The 21,310-nt window shown below is 38.9% G+C and overlaps 1 protein-coding gene, 9 non-coding genes and 1 pseudogene across 16 annotated transcripts in view; 8 read left to right on the top strand and 3 right to left on the bottom strand.

Moving 5' to 3' along the window:
* Positions 1-3,372, bottom strand: part of LOC105089188 (butyrophilin subfamily 3 member A1) — a 42,099-nt gene extending 38,727 nt beyond the window's left edge. For 5 of the 7 annotated variants that reach the window (XM_064475996.1, XM_064475999.1, XM_064475995.1 and 2 more), the window contains exons 1-2: positions 3,176-3,371; positions 2,493-2,579 (exon numbers count right to left, since the gene is read on the bottom strand). The gene's annotated coding sequence lies outside the window, so the exon portion shown is untranslated. Of the gene's footprint in view, positions 1-2,492; positions 2,580-3,175 lie in introns of all 7 variants that reach the window. The other 2 variants (XM_064476000.1, XM_064476001.1) reach the window with 2 other exon arrangements.
* Positions 468-540, bottom strand: TRNAR-UCG (transfer RNA arginine (anticodon UCG)). Its single transcript has one exon. It is a non-coding gene; the product is annotated as a tRNA-Arg (tRNA).
* Positions 2,497-2,568, top strand: TRNAW-CCA (transfer RNA tryptophan (anticodon CCA)). Its single transcript has one exon. It is a non-coding gene; the product is annotated as a tRNA-Trp (tRNA).
* Positions 3,373-3,899: 527 nt separating the features above from the next.
* LOC105089187 (histone PARylation factor 1-like) lies at positions 3,900-4,712 on the top strand (annotated as a pseudogene).
* A 1,804-nt stretch (positions 4,713-6,516) lies between these two features.
* TRNAG-GCC (transfer RNA glycine (anticodon GCC)) lies at positions 6,517-6,587 on the top strand. Its single transcript has one exon. It is a non-coding gene; the product is annotated as a tRNA-Gly (tRNA).
* A 364-nt stretch (positions 6,588-6,951) lies between these two features.
* On the top strand, positions 6,952-7,023 carry TRNAM-CAU (transfer RNA methionine (anticodon CAU)). Its single transcript has one exon. It is a non-coding gene; the product is annotated as a tRNA-Met (tRNA).
* Positions 7,024-7,517: 494 nt separating this feature from the next.
* On the top strand, positions 7,518-7,599 carry TRNAS-UGA (transfer RNA serine (anticodon UGA)). Its single transcript has one exon. It is a non-coding gene; the product is annotated as a tRNA-Ser (tRNA).
* Positions 7,600-8,719: 1,120 nt separating this feature from the next.
* On the top strand, positions 8,720-8,791 carry TRNAQ-UUG (transfer RNA glutamine (anticodon UUG)). The gene has a single exon. It is a non-coding gene; the product is annotated as a tRNA-Gln (tRNA).
* Positions 8,792-9,274: 483 nt separating this feature from the next.
* Positions 9,275-9,346, top strand: TRNAQ-UUG (transfer RNA glutamine (anticodon UUG)). The gene has a single exon. It is a non-coding gene; the product is annotated as a tRNA-Gln (tRNA).
* A 4,402-nt stretch (positions 9,347-13,748) lies between these two features.
* Positions 13,749-13,830, top strand: TRNAS-GCU (transfer RNA serine (anticodon GCU)). Its single transcript has one exon. It is a non-coding gene; the product is annotated as a tRNA-Ser (tRNA).
* Positions 13,831-20,504: 6,674 nt separating this feature from the next.
* Positions 20,505-20,576, bottom strand: TRNAM-CAU (transfer RNA methionine (anticodon CAU)). The gene has a single exon. It is a non-coding gene; the product is annotated as a tRNA-Met (tRNA).
* Positions 20,577-21,310: the final 734 nt, after the last annotated feature.

Genomic DNA, 21,310 nt, shown 5'->3' with positions numbered 1-21,310 from the left:
GATAGGTACAGACTGCTCTGTATGCAATAAATAAGCTACAAATATATATTGTACATCACAGGGAATATAGTCAATATTTTATAATAACTTTAAATAGAGTATCATCTATTAAAATTTTGAATTACTGTGTTGTACACCTGAAGCTAATATAATATTGTAAATCAGCCATACCTCAATAAAATATATATGTATATATACATTCAAAAATAAAGAAATAAAGTAAGCTGATGGACTAAGTGCCCAATGGAGAAATCTCATTTTTAAAATAAATAAATCAACCGCATCTCCAAGGATGCAGACTGCACCTACCAAAAAAAAAAAAAAAAAAAAAAAAAAAAAAAGAAAAGAATAAGAGAATGCAGGTGGGTTTGTGCTACATAGAAAAAGGCGTGGGTGGGTGTATTAAGCAGGTGTTTACACCATAATCACCACAAAATGTCTCACGTAGCAATAAGTTAACCTCATAGCAACCACGAAGGGATTCGAACCCTCAATCTTCTGATCCGAAGTCAGACGCCTTATCCATTAGGCCACGTGGTCCTCCCATAGCAAAAAGTGTGTGTTTTCAAAATTTGTTTGAAGGAAATAATTTCAGTAATTGTAATAGTGAAATTATTTTCGCAAATTGAGTCATTTCTAACAACTCAAAAACCTTACCATCTACTTGGGGAAGCAATCAGAACCTAAAGGTCAAAAATATTGTAAAGTTACAGCCAATGTAACTACCACTGAGAGAAGTATGATGCTGCAATAACTAATACTAGAGCGCTTTATCTTTTGTTGGGAATCAAGGCGAAAGGCCGCAGCGGGGAGGGAACACTTGAGAGCTTAAAGAGGAGAGGAAAAGATAGAGCCTGATTACTTAACATACGCAGGAAACGACAGCTGTCTCGCAGCGCTTTCAGGTAAAGATCATGGATTAAACACAAAATTGCCTTTTGTGCACTCCAGACATCCTACTCAAAACAACTCTAAAAAATAAATTCAAATAAGACAAAAAGTCCGGGAGAGGAGATAACAGAAACGAAATACTGTAATCTGGAAAGCCGATTGGAGTGTAAAAGTTGATTTGTCAGCTTCGAGAAAGCTGAATCCTAAACAGGTGGTGTGGGAAAAGCAGAGGCGATCAGATTTATACCACAGCACCTCCATCCTCACACCCTATGCCGGACTCAGGAGTTGTCAGCAGTTGCTTCATCTGGAAACTGTTAGAAGCTGAATTGTGTCCTCGTGTTCCGCTCACCCCCATATTTCGAAGCTCTATCCACAAGTACCTCAGAATGTGACTGTTTATAGAGACAGGGCTTTTAAAGAGGTAATTAAAGTAAAATGATGTCATATATGTGAGCTCTGATCCAATGACTTGAGTCCTTATTAAAAAATATCAGGACACAGACACACAGAAGAAAGACCATGTGAAGACACAGGGAGACAGCCATCTACAAATCTGTTGACAGGCTTGGTCTCAGACTTCTGGTCTCCAGAACTGTGAGAAAATAAATTTGTTGTTTAAGCACCCAGTCTGGGGTACCTTGCTATGGCAGCAAACTAATACTACATAGCCCCTCCTCCGTCCCGGAAGAAGACTAGAAGTTAATTTTCTTGCATGAGAAAAGCATCGGGTCCCTAGACTGAGGCAGTTATTCTCAAACTTTTCCCTGCATCACAGTCAGGGAGGACACATTAAAACACGGACTGCTGGGGTCCACAGCCATTGTTTCTAATTCAGTAGGCCTTGGATGTGGCCAAGGATTTTCATTGCTAACAAGTTCCCAGTTGATGCATATGCTCCTAGCCTGCGAGCACTTTTTAAGAACCATTGGCTGAAGGAAGATCATGCACAGGGCTAGGAGAAAATGGTAAAAGCTCAATAATATTAGCGATTTACTTCGAGTTGTTGTGAACTGAATGGCACGTGTGCGCTATGGAGACCCAAATACCTACAGAGTCCCACTGAGAAGTGAGAGTTTCAAGAAGACATTCCATTTACACTATGCATTTGAGGATAAAGTAGGTTTTCACTAGGTTGAGAATGGGGCCTCAGGCAAGCGCTGAGAAGGGAAAGGGAGGAGGGGGTTGGAGGGCAAGGCCTGACACCGCAGGGCAGTGCAAGGCTGGGAGTCTTTTCCACAAAAGAATCTACTGAATTTACAGGAAATGTAGTAGTTCAAATATCGTGGTCTTTCTTATTGCTGTTTCATTGCGGATCTGAGCTCAATACGTAACGATTTTTCTCAATACAGGAAAATTTCGACAAGAGGAAATACCGAACGAGAGAAACCACTGACTTTTCTCCTTTTGGAGCATTTGGGTGTTTGGACTAATATTTAATCTGGTTAATCCTTTATCTTTCTCCAACAAGCATTAGCAAAGCTGTGAATAGCGAGGAGAAAAATGTTCAAGTCTCCCAATAAAAAGGGCTAAATTTTTAGAACCTGGGGGCCAGGAGAAAGGATTATTTAATCCTATTTTAGAAGAAATCTAGCACTTACCTGTGACCTCGTGGCGCAACGGTAGCGCGTCTGACTCCAGATCAGAAGGTTGCGTGTTCAAATCACGTCGGGGTCAGTTCTGGTTGCCTTTTGGGACAGGGGAGACAAAAAGAGCAAGGCTTCTTGAGGTATGTGTACTTGGCCTTCAGACCCGTTAAGGCTTCCAACACCGAGTTTATGTAAAGAAAATAGATTATCTGCTCTGTGAACAGAGTTTCGGTTGGGTGCATTAGTGACTCCACGTTTGCCCTTAACTTGCCGTTGGAATTCTAAAACGAGGGTACGAAGTCCCCTAATTGGAAGTCTTTTTTAACCGAGAGATTTAATTTAAACGCTCTCCTCTTTGGCATCAGGGAATGCATAGTCTTCTGGTTTCCTTTTCTTCTCTAATCGCAGCTTTTCTCATCCTTTAGCTGCTGAGGACCCTCCCCTCCACAAAGGCCCTAATATGTTGGCGTTTTCCCAGGCTCATCCTCCTCGCTCTTCGCTTCCAGACTGTTCATTGCCTATCTGCCTACAATTCGTGCGTTCTTCTCAGCCACATTCCCCTCCCCAGCCCCGCTGAACCTGGAACCTGAAACCATCCTGGACACTCCCTCTTATTCACTTACCAGTCCCAGCAGGGAGTGCTGAACTTTACCTCCTAAAATGTTATATTCCATTTATCTTTTTCTTTTCCTTACCACAGTGGCCTCCTTCTTTCCATCAGTATGTCCTGTCCTGATAGTGACATGAATCTCCTAAATCCTCTTCCCAGATCTCCTCTTTCTCAGGCGAATCAGTGTCCTTATTATGCTTGCGTTTAAATTCAGATCTTAAAACAAAATTATCTACTGTGCTCATTAACCCCCTTCTCACAGGTCTTCTTTCAGTTCCTCAAATCGTGTTGTTCCTTCCGGGGGTGGGGGTGGGAGTGAGTAGGTGGGGCAGGGCTTTGTCCCAGCCCCACTTTCTTTTCCTCTTACAGTGTTAAAGAGAAATTACACTGGACACTTACTAAAAACGATCAGATGGATTTCATAGAAGCTAAGAGAATAAGAGACTTCAGTATACACTGAGCTTAACTGCAAATATTAGCAAGGACAGCTGGGGATTTATAGCAAGTGGGCAGGGAGCTGGTCAGGGGATGGTGAATTACAGAAAAGAGCTTGATTAGATATCAAGAGTGGAGGGATGCTCAATAAACGGGCTTAGCAGGATTCTTGCTAAAACTGGACTCAGGAAGGCCTAGCAGAGAAGAGCGCTCAGAGAAGCCTGACTGAAGTTTAGTCAAAGGAGTCCTTGACAATGGTAGGTCACAAGGCTCCCTTCTCATTACTAAGTTAGCCTCTAGAGAACCTCATGACTAGGATGAAAGTGATCTGAACTGTGGCTGTGAACTTGCTGGAAAATAGAAAATGAATTAAAAAATCAGCAAGGCTGAATTTTAACCTTAACTGGAGATTTTATGATACTTCTGAGTTCTGGACCATTCACTGGAGATAATAAAACCACATGGGATATTGCAGGAATTCTCCTGATGAACTTCCTGTATATGTGGGTACAAATGAAACAAAGCAAAAAAGACATAACTGTTCAAAAATGGTGATAAAAAATGGTGATAAAATTGTTTATTGCAGTCAAATTATTTCTGATGAAAAAGCTTAAAGAAGTAACACATAAAAAGAAAGCTAGTGTCTTGAAAAACATAGCTGAAAAACTCACAGAAGAAGACAACTAGGGTAGTCCCTGCAACAGAGAACCATGAAGATGAAACAGAGAGGTAAGAAAGTTGTGATAAAGACCATTCATGGCGCCGGCTTCATTGTCTCAATAGATAAAAATGATGTTGGGTCCAGAGAGCTCCCTGAAATAGACACCAACCTCAAGAGCAGTTTCAAGACAATTGTTGAGGTACCAAGTGATGAAGAGAGACTGAAAGCATTTGCTCCCATTCAGGAAAGGATGACTTTTGTGCATTTTGCTAATGATGAATGTGATTATGGCATTTGGCTTGAGTGGGGAATAATCTCTTTTTTCTATAGTTTACACTATTTTCATAAAATTGCTAGCCACCTTTTACCTCTTGTATGTAATCTATGGAAGAGGAACCTCTTCCCAGAGATTATTGAAGATTATCTGGCACATAGAAGTCAAGAGAATATAGACCAACTTAGAGCACTGGCATTCAACTTGTGATTTTTATTTGGTTTTTAAGGAAGACAGAAGAGCAAATTGATGGAAACATTACAAAAAGAAGCAGAAGAAGAGAAGAAGAAGGAGAAAATTCTCCAGCCCCAAGTAAGCAGATGTCTGCAACTCTTGTCAACATCTTGTTTGCAACCTTGTAAGAGATTGCCACCTGGGTAAACCACTCCTGAATTCCAGACCCACAGAAAATATGAGATAGTAATTGTTTGTTGCTTTAAGCCACTAAGTTTTAGGCACAGCAATAGATAATGAATACAATGTTTAACCTCAAAATCATCTCCTAGCTGGGTCTACCAATCCTAAAACTTATCCCGATCCTTATTCAACCCTAACCAAGTTCCCACTTTGACTCACCAAAACAATTCAGATTGTGAAAATCTCAGTAAATAGCTCAATTTTGCTCTTTCCCCTCTGAGACACTATTAAGACTCATGAGATAGTGTTCTCTCTTGTCCAATAAACTCAGCTTTGTTCTTTCAATGAGGTTTTTGGTGACATTTTAAGGGGGTAGCATTTGAAAAATGGTAAATAAAATAAAAGGAAATAGAGTGCACAGTATAAAATTATTTTTATATCACACACAAAGAATACACTTTAGATATTTGTTCTAAAATAGCGCACACTATGCAATCGATTCAGTACAACTAACCTGAGCACTAACTCTGTGCATTATTCTGAAGATTTCTGTTTATAATGGAAGTAAGGTACAACTTCTGACTTTCAGTGGTTCATTAAAAAGTTCCATGAAGTAAAAATCAGTAGCTAATATTTATCTGGTGGTTTTATACTTTTTTTTCAAGGTTTTAGTAGGCATAATTTTTAGTTAACTTTATGGTTCTTAGAGGAATATAAGTCAACCACTGTAGGCTCCATTTACATATAAGAAATTAAGAACTAACAAATAAGGCCAAGTTATTGATATCTCTCCTATGTCCAGTTATTTGTTATTCTTTTGCTAGAATTTGGAGAAACCTAATTTATGGCCCAAATTCTTTCTTTAAGATCAACATTAATAAGCTCTTAATTTGCTAAAAGTCATCCTGCTATTCTTCCCCTTCAAAGCATCCTAATCATAGCTGCCAAATAAATACTCAGCTTCTCTATTCTGAAGAAGAGCTGAAGAGATAGAAACGAGAGTGAAAAACCTCCAGGCTTTCATGTACTTTATAATAGAAGCTATCTGAATCCACTACTTCCCTAAAGCCCAAACTCAAGACTCATTTCAGTAGAGATTATTTTCATTGATGTCAGTGGTTTTCTCTGTGTTGGATTTTTCTCCAAAACAACAAAAAAGTTCTGAAAAAACAGAGACGATAACTCATTCATTTCCAGGCCTCGTTTGACTTTTGGTTTCAAAGTGCCACAATGACCTCAGCTACTGGTGACAATACCCTTCTTACCAAACTTGGGTCTCCGTAAACAGAATGACAATGGAAAGTCTTTTTTCCAAAATGAAGTACTTGATGTTTGAAACTTGAATTGAGCACTTTGGATTAGTAATTAACCGCATTGGCTTTCCTCCTAAACGAGAGGTTTTTTAGAAAGTGTTTTCATTAAAGATTTAAATTGAGAGGGGGATGGAGAAAAACATTTTTATATGTCACCTATTTACAGGTGTTTTTCACTTTCAAACGGCTCCAAAGCGTCACATTATCTGCAGTTAGCTACCTTCTAGTTCACAGGGTTCCCCAGAATATTTAGAGATAATCTTTTATTTAATTTGATTTGAGAAAATCTTAGGGAAAAAACATCCATCTTTGCTGGTTTACTAACAGTTTAGGAACCATGTTATTATAACTAGATGTAGATAAGTAGAGGGCAAGGCGTGCACCGAGCATTGGTGGTTCAGTGGTAGAATTCTCGCCTGCCACGCGGGAGGCCCGGGTTCGATTCCCGGCCAATGCAAGCAGTTATCTTTCTTCCCCTCTTTGCGGGGTAAAACGTTTTCTCTGAAAAATCACAAACAAGAATTATTTTAAGGTAATTATGCTTCTGGTATCCGATTATGGCTGAGAGAAGCCACAGTTAATCACCCTTTTACAATGTCACCTTTATAAAGGAAATTCCGATCTCAACTGATAGAAGTCTTTCGGAGGCGAATTCTAAGTCGGTAGTGTCTGGTGGAGTGTAGCCATTTATGGACATAAATGTAGTCTTTCTACTCTTCGAAGCAGCGTAGAAAGATATTCGTAGATTAATTTCTCAGAGTTAATAATTGCCAAAAATTTTAACCTTGAAATATGAATGTAAAAAATTTCGCCAACATGCGAGCAGAGTGGCGCAGCGGAAGCGTGCTGGGCCCATAACCCAGAGGTCGATGGATCGAAACCATCCTCTGCTATGTGTGTGTGTTGGTTTTTTTTTTTTTCCCCCCCCTTTTCCCCCCCTTGATTGAAACTCCCTTTTACAGAATGGGCTAGAAGAAAGTTTACTGCAGACTACCACATAGAGATTGTGAACCAATTCTGGGTGTGTAAGAATCCCTAAGGCAGTTTGTTAGAAATACTTATTTCCCGTTTTTAACGGAGGTAAATCTTATTACGTCTGGTAAATCTTATTCATTACGTCTACTATAATTTGATCCGTCAAGTTTGGGGACCACAACACCTCTCAGGGATTGGAATGTGACAGTCGTTATGGTTTTTGGTATCTAATAGGCCCGACGAAGAGTTACAATTTATAGTGACGCCTGTAATCAACATCTCAATCTTCAAATTGTTGATCTTTCTACCATGATAACAGGCATCCCTGAGCAGTTATTAAAATGAAAGGACGGTTGTAACAGGAAAGATATTATTCCTCATGGGACTATATCTTGAGTTGATAAACAGGCATGTAGTCGTGGCCGAGTGGTTAAGGCGATGGACTTGAAATCCATTGGGGTTTCCCCGCGCAGGTTCGAATCCTGCCGGCTACGAAGGTACGTTTTCTTTCCAGGTACTTCACCTTCCTGGACCAACCGCGGAAACTAAAACATCAAGAGTATACGCTGTTTTCTTTATCCTTACCTTCTTCCATAAAATTGGAATCAGGTAATTCTAGTGCTTTACTATAACTGTATTACAGAAAATCTTTGAAAATGACTTTGGGTAAACGCTAGGGATTTCTGAGACCATTATAAATACCTTGAAAAAGTGCTCAGGCATTAATTCATTTTGAATTGCTATCTCCCTATCTGAACTTTAGCTCAGGTCTGATTTCTGAAAACTCGCCTGCTTCTATCTTCCCCGCTTGATGTTCTTCCAAGAATTTAGCTACATCCAGTGCATGACTACTCTACTCATGAGTATTTTGATGTTTGGAATTAATATCTCAAACAGAAATTTTCAGTATTTCCTCCTTCTAGAGCCCTCTTATCATTCCTCTTAAGAAGCCAGATTGTAGAGAGGGAGCATCAGTTAAAGAATTTTCAAAACTGTTTTCAGATGTTGGCTAAATTTTATTTAAAAAAAAAAACTGTTTTGCTTGCTAAAACTTTCTATCACTACACATGCAGTATATGCAACATAAATTAAATATAACAAAAATTCATCTTGTATTAAACTTGCAATCTATCCATCAGGAAATGAAGTTAAGCAAAAAGAAGGATGTAAAAATACTTAAAAAGGAAAAAAAATTCTTAGTCCTGAAATTACCAATAACTTCCCATCTTATATTAAACTTTTTTTTCTTCTTGAGTTTTCTATTCACACATGTCCTAGAGGATTTTTAAGTGTTGACACTTTCTTCTACAAACCCATATATAGACAAACATTCACGGCCCAGGTTAGGAATTCAGTAAATGCAGTTTTCGTTTTGCAAGGATTGCCAGCACTCAAATCCTGCAGGGGTCCTGAGAAAAATTACAAACAAAGTGAGCTCTGTTCGTCTTCGTACTGTGGAGCATTTTTGTTGCCTCACGGGATTCAGGGAACTGAGCCCTTCTTCGCTCATTCAAGACAAAACTCATTCCAATGACGCGCATATGACACACTCAAGACAAGGTCCCAAAATCTTGCCAGGGAGAAAGTGTATTGTCTGGAAAACGCACGTGTCTCGGCCCCATGGTGTAATGGTTAGCACTCTGGACTTTGAATCCAGCGATCCGAGTTCAAGTCTCGGTGGGACCTACGACTATTTTAGTGTCCTCCATTCGCGTCTCTTAAATCACCGTGGTACCTCGAGGAGGCTACAGACAGACATCTTAGCATTTGAGCTGCCCAACACCCAGTTCCCATCAGCAACGAGAACAGCATACCCCACGCTTTCCTCTGGGATTTCACATCTGGCCCCTCCTTCGTTGAATCAGAGCCCACTCAGATATTTGTAAATTTAGATTATTGTCTGCGTGACTTTTCGCGGTTCCCATCCCGGACCTCAGTTCTGGGTTCGAGTTCCATTAGTTTCTAACCCACACCGGGTCCAGAGATTTTCGTAGTGCCTGGGAGCCCTGGTTGTCGCGTGGAGCCTCTGCTGTCTATACATCAGATTCTCAATATTTAAAAACCGAAAATTATAGTTCACAAAATACTTGGTATGCTGGGTTCTTCAATGAATTTTCATAAAAATTCTACCAAACAAACAAACAAACAAACAAAAAAACCACTCATGGTGGCCCCATGGTGTAATGGTTAGCACTCTGGACTTTGAATCCAGTGATCCGAGTTCAAGTCTCGGTGGGACCTACTTAGGTTTTTGGTGGCCTGTTTTCCTCAAATCGACAATGTATACTGTTTTATGGATATAACCTTCCCACTCATGCTTTCTCCTTCTGGAAGGTAACTCTTCTCGGTCTCTTGAAAAGTATCCTCTTTATATCATCTTTGGGTCTTTGTGGAATACTATCCACTCTCTTGACATCTACACTTCCCTGGATTTCCTAAAGTCAGCCCTGTTTGCGTGTTCAGGGTCTTAACAGATCATGTGTCAGAGGCCCCTCTTGCAAATCTTTTTTTCTCTGAAGCCCTCTTAAAACATCGGCCTGATGCAAGAATATTCATAAGAACTGTAGTAGACGGTAGACAGTTTCTCATGTCAGGATCTGAGTTAGCACTGTGGACTCTGAATCCAGCAATTTGAGTCCAAATCTCTTTGGGACCTTAGCAACATCTTACTAATTTTCCCTCTGTGGTTCTCTTAAAGCGTTAAGCCAGATGTACACATCTGGCTGCAGGCACTGTCAGTTACTTCGAAATCAACACCTAAAGCAACATAGAGCCACTGGCCAACAGAAATTATCTCTGACTACCTACCTCCAGAATTCTAGCCCTTCTCTCCCTTACCCGTGATGTCCCTTTTTTTTTCCTTTTTGCCCAGAGTTCCTCCAGTTCTGTGAAGTTAGAATCCTGGCTCCGGTGATAAAGAGTTTATATTTTATGATCCCTGCAACTCAAGTCCTTCCTTTCCTGGAGCCTGCTTAGAGTGCTCCAGTGGCTTCCAAACACTAACATTGTCTTGAAAAAGTTCCTACTACACAGTGATACCCTTGTTCAGTATGTCTTAGTACATTAGAGACGGTTCTAACTCCTTTAGCTTATGTGTTGTCTGCATTATTTTGGAGAATAACTGACATTTTAGGAGTGTACATCAGTCTTTCAGTAGAGATCCAACTTTAAGACCCTCATAATGTAATGGTTAGCACCTGGAATTCAAATCTCAGTGGGTCTGTCTCAATTTTGGTGACCTTGCCCTCACATCTTCCTGAACCAGGAATACACTCTGATATATAGGCACTCCTGTAGACTTGCATTTCTCCTCCTCCATCAACATCCAGCTCTTTGGTCTTTCCTCTGGATGCTGAAAATTGCCCTCTCCCCAACATCCTCATGTCTTGCTAGAATATCTCCTCTCGATGCTTATTTTTTCTTTGCCTAGAGCCTGCCTGAAGTCGGTCAGATCCTCATAAGTTAATTTTTTGCTTAGGTTATTAAGAGTTCATATGTCAGAGGCCCCACCTGTGACTCTTCTCTGGAGCTCAGGCAAATGCTCTATAGGCTAATCTGAACCAAGACATGAAAATGTCCAAACCATAGAGTGATACCCTCGCTAACATTGTCATCTGAGATCTTCCATTGTCTCCATATAGGAGGCTCTCTCTTACTGTTTCTTAGATTGAGTCTGTGCCCAAACATTTTAAAGATCAATGAACAGATACATTAGCATACACGTCCTTCCTTGAAGGTTTGTAATACCCAGGTCTTATGGTGTGATGGTTAACCCTCTGGTCTCTGAATACAGTAATCACAGCTGTCAGTGGGACTCTAAACGACTTCTGCTGACTTTATCGCCACAGTTTCAACATGTATCCTCCAGTGCTATCAGTGACAGCAAAAGAAGAGCCCCCATGAATGCCTCTGGCTTCTTAAAATTGTTCCAGAAAAAGTCCTGCAAACTTCTTCCTGCCTAGTAAGTCCCAGTTATGGTAATGTTTTAGAATCTCTGTTAGTTTCCTATTGCTGCTATAGCAAGTTACCACAAATTTAGTGGCTTACAACAAAAAAGATTTATTTTCTTACAGTTCTGGAGATCAGAAGTCTAAAATCAAGGTGTCAGCAGGGCTGTGTTCCTTCTGGAGACTTCAGGGAAGGATCTGTTTCCTTGTCTTTTTCAGCTTCTAGTGGCCTCTTCCTTCTGTGTGTCACCTCTTGTTTCTGCAGTCACATTTCCTACTATTGAATCTGATCTTCCTTTGGGTCCACTTGGATAATCCAGGATAATCTCCCCATCTCCAAATCCTCAATTTAATCGTATCTGAAAAATCTTTTACCATGTAAGGTAACATATTTTTAGATTCCACATACAGATGAAATCATATAGTATTTGTCTTTCTCTAGTTGATTTATTTCATTTAGCATAATACTCTCAAAGTCCACATTGTCATGAATGGAAGGATTTCCTTCTTTCTCCTGGCTGAATACTATTCCATTGTATGTATATTTACCACATTTTCTTTATTCATCCGTTGACAGAACTTAGGTTCTTTCCATAGCTTGGCTATTGTGAATAATGCTGCAATAAACATGGGAATGCAGATATCTTTTTAATATCTTGTTTTTATTTCTTTTGGATAAATGCCCACAAGTGGAATTGCTGGATCATACCGTAATTTTATTTTTAACTTTTTGAGATCCCTTCATATTGTTTTCCTTAGTGACTACACCAATTTACATTCCCATCAACAGTGAACAGGGGTTCCCTTTCCTCCACATCCTCACCAACACTTGTTATCTCGTCTTTTTGATGATAGCCATTCCAACAGATGTGAGGTGATATCACATTGTGGTTTTGATTTGCATTTCCCTGATGATTAGTGATGCTGAGCATCTTTTCATATGCCAGTTGGCTATTTGGATGTTTTCTTTGGAGAAATGTCTATTCGGTTCCACTGTCTATTTTAAAATCAGATTGTTTTTGGTTTTCTTACTGAGTTGTATGAGTTCTTTATATATTTTGAATATTAACCCCTTATATGATATATGGTTTGCAAATATTTTCTTCCATTCCATAGGTTGTCTTTTTATTTTGTTGATGGTTTCTTTTGCTGTGCAGAAGGTTTTAGTTTGATGTAGTCCAACTTGTTGATTTTTTTTCTTTTGTTGTTTGTATTTTTGGTGTCAGATTAAAAAAAAAACCATTGCCAAGGTTAATGTCAAGGAGCTTTTGCCCTATGTTTTCTTTTTGGACTTTTACAGTTTCAGGTCTTATGTTTAGGTTTTTAATGCATTTTCAGTTAATTTTTGTGAGTGGTGTGAGACAGAGGTCCAATTTCATTTTTCTGTATGCTCTTATCCAGTTTCCCCAACACCATTTATTGAGGATATTGTTCTTCCCTATTGGGAATATTTTTTGTCTCCCTTGTTAAATATTAATTGACCATATAGGTGGGAGTTTATTTCTGGACTCTGTATTCTATTCTATTGGTCTGTGTCTATTTTTAATGCCTATGTCATACTGTTTTGAGTACTATAACTTTGTAGTGTAGTTTGAAATCAGGCAGGGTGATGCCTCCAGCTTTGGTTTTTTGTTTTTTTTTTTCTCCTCAGAATTGCTTTGACTATTCAGGGTCTTTTGTAGTTCCAAACAAATTTTAGGATTTTTTTCCTATTTGTTAAAAACTGCCGTTGGAATTTTGATGGAGATTGCTCAAATCCATAGATGGCTTTGAGTAGTATGGATATTTTAACAATATTAATTCTTCTGCTCCATGGTCATGGGATAGCTTTCCATTTGTTTGTGTCTTCTTCAATTCTTTTCATCTAAGTCTTGTAATTTTCATTGTACCACTCTTTCACTTTTTTGATTAAATTTCTTCCTAAGTATTTTATTGCTTTTGATTTTATTGTAAATGGGGTTACTTTACTTCTTTTTAAGATATTTCATCACTAGTGTATAGGAATGCAACTGATTTCTGTATATTGATTTTATATCCTACAACTTTACTAAATTTGTTGGTTAGTTTCAAAAGGTTTTTGGTTGAGTCTTTAGTATTTTCTACATATGAGATCATATCCATCTGCAAATTAAGACTATTTTATTTCTTTCTTATTTGGATGCTTTTTATTTTCTATCTTGTCTTATTGCTCTTGCTAAGACTTCCATTACTATGCCGAATAAGAGTGGTGAGAGTAGACACCCTTGTCTAGTTCTTGATCTTAAAGGAAAGGTGTTAATGTCTCATATGGAGAATACTCCTCCTGCTGAGGAGTTATATAAATATAACTAGTTTAATGATGGCTTAATATACATAGTTGAAAAGAAATGACATAATTCAACTTGATTTTTAAAACAAGAGCAGTCACTAAGTCCATTCTTCTCTGTTAGGTTCTCTCATTTTCCCTTAGTAAGAATATTTTGTAATTTTCTTCAGATCCACATCTTTGGCCGGCTCTCCTCCCTCCCCGGACTGTAGTCTCTTCCTTGTCTTTACTCCCTTTAACAAAGTAAGAGGGCCGTTTGTAGAAAGCAAAGACTTTGTCTTCATTAGTGAAAAACAACAACGATGAGAACAAAATAATAATACGATTTGCTAAGCAGAACATAATAGAAAGAAAAGAGACATAATACTTATCCAGACCACTTTCCATCAGCGACGAGGTGGCCGAGTGGTTAAAGCGATGGACTGCTAATCCGTTGTGCTCTGCACGCGTGGGTTCGAATCCCATCCTCGTCGTCTACACTGCAGGGTGACAGTAAGGTTTCAACCTGCTTGTTGGTAGCTGTTGTACTGTAGGCAGTTGATGGGGTGAATGATCGCTGTTAACACCCATCTTCAGCCCATTTTATAGAGGAATTAGGAGGTTTGCGTCATATCACATGTATGGGAGAGTTAAAAATCTAACTCTGCTGCATCTGCCCAGGCACAGGTGTGCTCACCTGTTCTCCAGCTTCTCCATCTTTATCAAGAACTCAGATTTTGGACCCTCTGCCTTCCTCTATGCGTTTTGAGTCAACTAGTCTTCCGCCTCCCTCCTGCCTGTGTTCCAGGAGTGGTGGCAAATTACACGCCACTAGGGAGTAGTTATTCTACACTGTACTCAACCCCTTGCTGTAGTTTACTGTAAGGTGAAAACAGGGGGCAGGTGAGATTTTTATGGGATTATGTGCTAAAATTCAGATCTAAGAGGCAGAAGATGATCAAAGAAGGAAGAAACAGAGTCTGGAGCACTTGGAAAAGACCCTTGTTTATTCATCTAAAATACAAAGAGGAGAATGATGCCTTCATTTGAGGATTCACGGAAGGGACTGTAAAGATTATCTCTTTGAAAATCCACGGCCCGCACCCCCGCCCCCACCCCGCCCATCACCTGTCTTTATTTTACAGATGACAAAACTGAGGTAGAGACCAGACAAATTAATTGTTAAAAAAATTATATAACCAATTTTTCCTTACTAAGGTTCCTGGAAACCAAGTTCTTTTAGATCAAGTGGTTAAGGTGATAAAAGTCTTTCCAACATGTTCCAATCCCGTGATTGGGATTGTGAATTTTAATACCTGGAAAATCCTTCTGAAGTATGCTTGTCATAGGCCAGCAAATCTCCCAAAGGTTTGGAGGATGGAGACCTATGAAGTAAGATTTTGAAACAATATCTGTTTTTGAATTTTACCTAATAATATATGGCTTTTGTGGTATATGTGGTTCAAAGAAGATTTACAAACTTTGACCCTTTAATCTTGAAAATAGGCTCAGGAGATGATGATCCAGATTGGAAGCTGAAGTGGATTCTTAAGGAATTGGGTGATATGCTGTTTAGATTTTGCATTTTCTCCAAAAAAGAACCAGAGGTAATTTGATGCCTGATTAGTCTTCCCCTTCTTGCCCCTCCATCCTCACTTTACCTTATTTGAGAATAAGGTTGTAGGGGTACCACCCTTTTATAGCTTTGTCTTTCATCTTTCCACACTGTAAATATTCAAAAGGTATTTATAAAATAATCACAGGCATTGTGTGTGTGTGTGTGTGAGAGAGAGTGAGAGAGAGAAGATCAAAACTTCGTCCAGGTAGAATATACCTAGGGTGTTTGTCACTTCTTTTAACACATCAAAGGATGATTTGAAATGTGCTAATCTCCTGTTCCAAATTTGGGAGGTAGATTGAGACAATTTTGCCCCTGTTCCTCACCTCTTTTAAACCCAAAGGGTCTTTTTTTTTTTTTTTTTCTTAAATACCAAAGAGAGAAGGAAAGTGCAATACATTAAGTAGAAAAGAGCTAAGCCTCTTGGTTCTTTCTTTACAATATATTCACAGAATCAGTTTCTCAACACTTCCACTGCTGCCACTGCAGTTCAGGCCATCATGAGCCAGCCTCCCACTCTCCTCTCTCACTCCTCTCTCCTTGCTCTGCTACAACCTATCCTCAAGCTAGCAGCCAGCATGATTCTGCTAAAAGGTACATCAAATGATGTCACTCACTGCTCTGAATTTTCCCACCCTCCACTCCCTTTCCACTCAATGTAATTAAATTTGGCTTATAAGAGGTGGGAAGGGCTAAATTAGGAGTTAGAGATTTGCAAATATTAACTACTTATATAAAAATAGATAAATAAATTTATTCTGTAAAGCCCAAGGAATTATATTCACTATCTTGTAGTAACCTATAATGAAAAAGAATATGAAAATGAATATATGTAAGTATATGTATGACTGAATCATTATGCTGTACACAAGAAATTGGCACATTGTTACTGACACATTGTAACTGACTATACTTCAATTAAAAAAATTGGCTTTCACACTGAGTGCAAAGGCCCAGGGGCACTTGTTATTCCCTCTTCCTGGAACTCTTCTCCAATCTTTCCTTGGTTCAAATCCTCACCTCTTTTGATCAAATATCACTTCCACTGGAATTTACCTGACCACTGCTCCCTATCCCCTTCCCTTGCTTGCTTTTTCCCATAGCACCTACTACCTTTTTTTTATTAAACACCTAGTATATACCAGGCAGTATTTCAAGTGAAATAAAAGAGAAACATATCACTTATATTATTAATGTCTAACTTTTAGTAGATACTTAACAAGTAAGTGAATTCTAATAATGGAAAGTAGTATAATAAAGTTTGATATTTGTCTACTAATGAGTAGTGAACCACACTTCTGGAGGCCTTGTAAATCAGAAATCCTTTTTTGTAGGACTATTGGCAATTTATATCAAAAGCTTTAAATATACATACTCTTTAACTCAGAAATTCTACTGCAGCAATTTTATCCCAAGGAAATAGGACATATGCAAATAGATACCTGCTATAGGAATATACAAACAGTACTCTTTATAAGAATAAATACCAGTAACAGCAGAAATGTATAATCAGTTAAGGGATGGGTCACATGCACTATGTTACTCCTAAATAATAGAAGACCACCAGACCATGTTAAATTATATAAAAGAAGTCACAATGGAAAATAAATAGAATTGCTAAATAAAAATTAAAAACTGTCACTTGGCCCAAAGCAGCTCCTATCTAAACAAAAATATAGCATGTTAAAATACAGAAAACTGGAAAAATCTTTTACTCTTCTGACATGCAGAGGCTGTCTTCAACTTTTTGACCATCTCCTTTTAACTTGGCTAAGTGATGGATAAACGGGAGATGTTATGTAAAAGTTAACTGCCTCTATCTCTGGGGAAACAAAGAGGTAATTATTACATGTTTTAATATTCATTGCTTTGACCTAGCAAAAGCACTAATGACCTCCATGGGATCTGAACCCAACATTTGCATCTATCTGAAATCAAACACCGTATGTTCACCAGGACGTCAGTAATTAGAAATTAAGTTTTCTTCATCCTAAATTATTATTAAATTCAGTTATTTAGGCACACAAAAAATGTTTTTGTATATTTCAAGCAGCTATCTTCTCTGCCTTCCTGTTTGCATACACACTCTGAAAACATCTGGGCTCTTTTAATGGCCTTAACATTCTGCTTTGTAATTTAGGTTTGAACATGAGTTCTCATTCTTTTGATGGCAACAAAACCAAAGGAAAAGAGAAAGTTAGGATGGAAAAGATAGGGGAGGAGTGAAAACCAGTGACAGACTTTACTCCAGCAGCAACTGGAACTCAGACTAGAAGAGAAATGTGAAGAAGACGTTGTGGCCTTGGGGGAAGCCATCAGGAAGAAGCAGCAGCAGGTTTCCCCCTGTGCTGTTCACTGGGGCCTCAGTTACAGAGAGCTCGGTTTACAGGGCAGAATTCCCTTTTCAAAGAGGCTCAACACAAGCCCAGCCTGTGAAGCTGAAAGTCCGGCACTCAAATCCAAATTTGGGGAGAACTTGAGACCCCCCCCCAAATTATTAGAAGGGCTTATTTCAGTTTTGAATTTCAGCCACTCTTCATCCCTGACACCGTTCTCCCAAGCTTTTGAGAATAACCTTTTAAAAATAGACCAGGAAGAAAAGGGTTTGGAAAACACATGACATTGAACCTCCTACATAGCAATTACTACAGAAGCGCAAAAAAACAGCTGCTAACCACGAAGAAATTCGAACTCTCAGTCTTCTGATTCGAAGTCAGACGCTTTATCCGTTAGGTCACATGGTCCCTGAGAGTGGCATTTTGCTGAGCCACTTAGACAGTATAATGAAAGTATTGTGAGCTTTCTGACCTCGTCCTGAGTTGTGAAAGTCACATCATGACAAAAAGGCAGTGGCCTCCACGCCTTCCGCGCTTTTCGTCATTAGAAAAATGGAAACTCTAGATTACCAGGGTTATCTGGGGCGAAGAGGGTAAGAATCGATAATTATTTCGGTCTTGCTGGATATGGGTACTCCATCGAGAGAAGTCATTTACTGTACGACCTTCTAGCAGAGAAACTGAAGTTCGTGGCAACTAAAGAATGCCAAAAGATTGCATATTGCCTGCATCGAGGGTTATTTTTGAATAAAGAGAACTCAGAGGGTCTTCCTTATTAATACTCACACTGACCATTTTCAAACACTAGGCATTTGGGATGCCTACTTGGACAGTTGTCAGGGAAACTGCACCCCGAAGGCAGTCTTACTACATATACATATATGGCAGTATCTACATGATTGTCTTTCTTGTCACCTGGCAGGGATATCTGCGGGCCCCTAGGCATAACAATTTCCCCCTTTCCCATGGTCTTCTGGTATTTTCCCAGATTATTATAATGTGACATCAAAGCACTTTGTCACGATATATCTCTATCTGTTTGAAGAAGAGAATATTTTTCTTGGTGTTTCTCAGGGTTTTCAAGAAGTCCAGGGCCATTACTATTATTTGAGGCTCCCATATATTAAAATATAAATACTGCAGTAGAATTACAAAAAATTTAACTGTAACAAATTTTACATTTGATAGATGAATCAACATAAAAACCTGCTGCAATAAAATCATTTTATCGTCAAAACATTTATAATGTTCTGTAGAGGGCTTGGCCCAATAACGTGATATAGATTTAAAGTTATATTTTGGAAGTCTTCTTTCAAACTTGTCAGTGAATCTCTGTCTGTGATCTCATGCACATTGTTTGAAGATAATGTCAACAGTCTTCACATTAGTCATTTCCTGATTTTTCCTAAATCCCAGACCCTGGGAGCATTGGCCCTCCTGGCTCATTTGTGATAGGTGTAGGATTTTCTTGACTAATAAATTAGAATCTTCTGGAGTACAGAAATGGGTCCTTTCACATGGGCTTTCTTTCCTGCCTACAGAATAACATCTGGCAAATAGTATGAGCTCAGTATAAATATGCTGAATTTCTCATAAACATATATTTTTGATTTTTTGCATTTATCTTTAAGTTGGAGATTATGTAACAAAAAGATCCTTCTATCCTGGAAATACTTGAATACGGAGTTGTTCTCTCCTTTTTTTCATGGAAGCAAGAAGATGGTGGCTAAACCATCATGGGTAGTGTTGGTGGAAGTGGTGAGAAGTGGTTGAATTCTGGATATGTTTTGAAGGGTCTGCTGATTGGATTGAGGGTATGAGAGAAATAGGGAAGTCATATTCATCTCCACAATTTTTTGTGGTAACAACAAAGTTTCCATTTACTGAGATGGGGACCACTGCAGGAGGAGTGCTTTGAGGGTGGAGTGTGTGTGGTTAGGGTGAGAAGTTCTGTTTGGACATGTTAAGTTTGAGTTGTGCACTAAACATCCATGTGGGGATGACCAGTTTGGAGTGGTCAACTTAAGATTACACACACACACACACTCATATATATGGTTATATCTCCAGCCTGTGGGAGACTTCATCTTTCAGAAGATCATCATCGAGCAAACCCAGCCAAAATAATTTTTGAGCATGACTGGTGTTTTGCTTTCCATGACTTTCCCCCTCAAGCAAAAAAGATCAACTGTGTCATCCCTGAAGATGGAGGACAAGAAAGCCTTCTCTAGTATTTGCTTGTGCATATCTTTTTCCTGTTGTGTCTGCACTTTTTCCTTTGTTGTAATAAATCCTAACTTTGGGTATATGTTGATTCATGTGAATCCTTCCAGTGAATCACCAACTACTGGGTGGTCATGGGGTTACTGGAAATAACTATCATTTTTCCCTTGGTCCCATTGCACTTAGTATACAATCTTTTTAAAGAAATATCTGTATTACACATACTTGTGTGTACCTTATACATGTATATACATCTTTACATATTTACTTGCTTAAAGGCATGTCTATACTGTACTCTACTTAATGCCTTTTCTTAGCGCCTAGCACAGTACCTAACACATAAATATTTGAATATTAATCCTTTCTGAGAGAGGAAAATATAAAACAGTCCACATGTATACTTTAGAAAATGAGCATAGAGAATAATTCTGTTAGACTGTAAATGAAGGTAGAGACACATTTACCAGCAGTGGTTGAAGTGGTTTTCCCCGGTCAGAGTACATTTGTGGCCACCCAAACTCTGCACTGTCTCAAACTGCTACTTATTTATTCCAAAGAGTAAATCTCTTGTAGTTGCAAAGAATCTGCGTCAAGATGGTCTAAATTTCTTGTTGGTCACCTTAACCACATGGTCATAATTACCCAAGAAGTAGTGCTTTACGAATTATGTTATAGAAGGAACTATAACTCAGTATCTTGGCTTCCACCCTTGCCTTCAATTTATTTCAGCATTTTCCCTACTTCATAGGGCTACGAGAACTGTCATAATAACTGGTGACAACAATAGCACGGTCATCTTGGCAGCCAAGAAATCCGGTTTATTATGAGAAGACAAATTAGTTAACGAATGTAAATAGTTCCACTTTTATTTTCAGGAAATTATTTTGATTCCAGAAACTTTTTCTTTTTAAAGGCTCCATTTTATTTTATTTTCTTATTGTGAGACAAACCTACAAAATTTTAACTACAGAAGTTAGGAAAACACATAACTTAGCAGAGGATGGTTTCGATCCATCGACCTCTGGGTTATGGGCCCAGCACGCTTCCGCTGCGCCACTCTGCTCCGTAGCAAGCACTTTCTACTAGTAATACTCTTAACTTTGGTCGGAGGCGATTTACTAAGCCTCTAGAGAAGTCTACGGGAGGTCACCTATTTATTTCAATATTTTGGCTACAAGTTGCCAAATCTCTGGAATAATGTCCCTACTAGAACCAGAGAAAACAAAACGAAGAGTAGAAAAATAAACATTAACACTGTTAAGTTACCAGGCACAGGGGTGAGGGATGGATAGATAAGTGAGAGTTACATGTTGTAATAAACATAAGGAAAAGAAAACAAACGAGACGGGAAAGGAACTCGGGCTTCCGCGCAGCGAGCGAGAATTCTACCACAATCATTAACCAACCATGTACTCGCCTTCGGGAAGAAAACCCTTTTGGTCAGATTTTCCTTGGCTTGGTGATGGAAAGGGTGAAGTATTGTAGTTTTTGAGCTTCTTAGGATGGGGGTTTGGGTTGAAGGAACTTTACTGCAGGCAGCAGAAATGCTGGAGGCACTGTAAAGGCGAGGGCAAAGTTGGCTTCCGCATTTCAACGAAAGTTGCTGCAGTTCTAGTCGTGAGGGCCAAATCTCCTGTGCAATCATCACAAAGCATCCCAAATAGCAAAAGATAATAAATAAGAAATGTTAATTTTTGTAGTCTGATGCAGTTGTAAAAAAAAAAGGTCCGAAAATTTCCATTTAGGCTGGAGAGGCTTCTGCAGAAGACACACTAGGTGGGCGGGGACTACGTCGTC

This window comes from Camelus dromedarius, chromosome 19, assembly GCF_036321535.1.
Source record: "Camelus dromedarius isolate mCamDro1 chromosome 19, mCamDro1.pat, whole genome shotgun sequence".
In the NCBI taxonomy this organism is placed as follows: Eukaryota; Metazoa; Chordata; class Mammalia; order Artiodactyla; family Camelidae; genus Camelus; species Camelus dromedarius.
The sequence above is the reverse complement of the archived record's forward strand: the minus strand, read 5'-3'. Positions and strand labels throughout refer to the sequence as shown.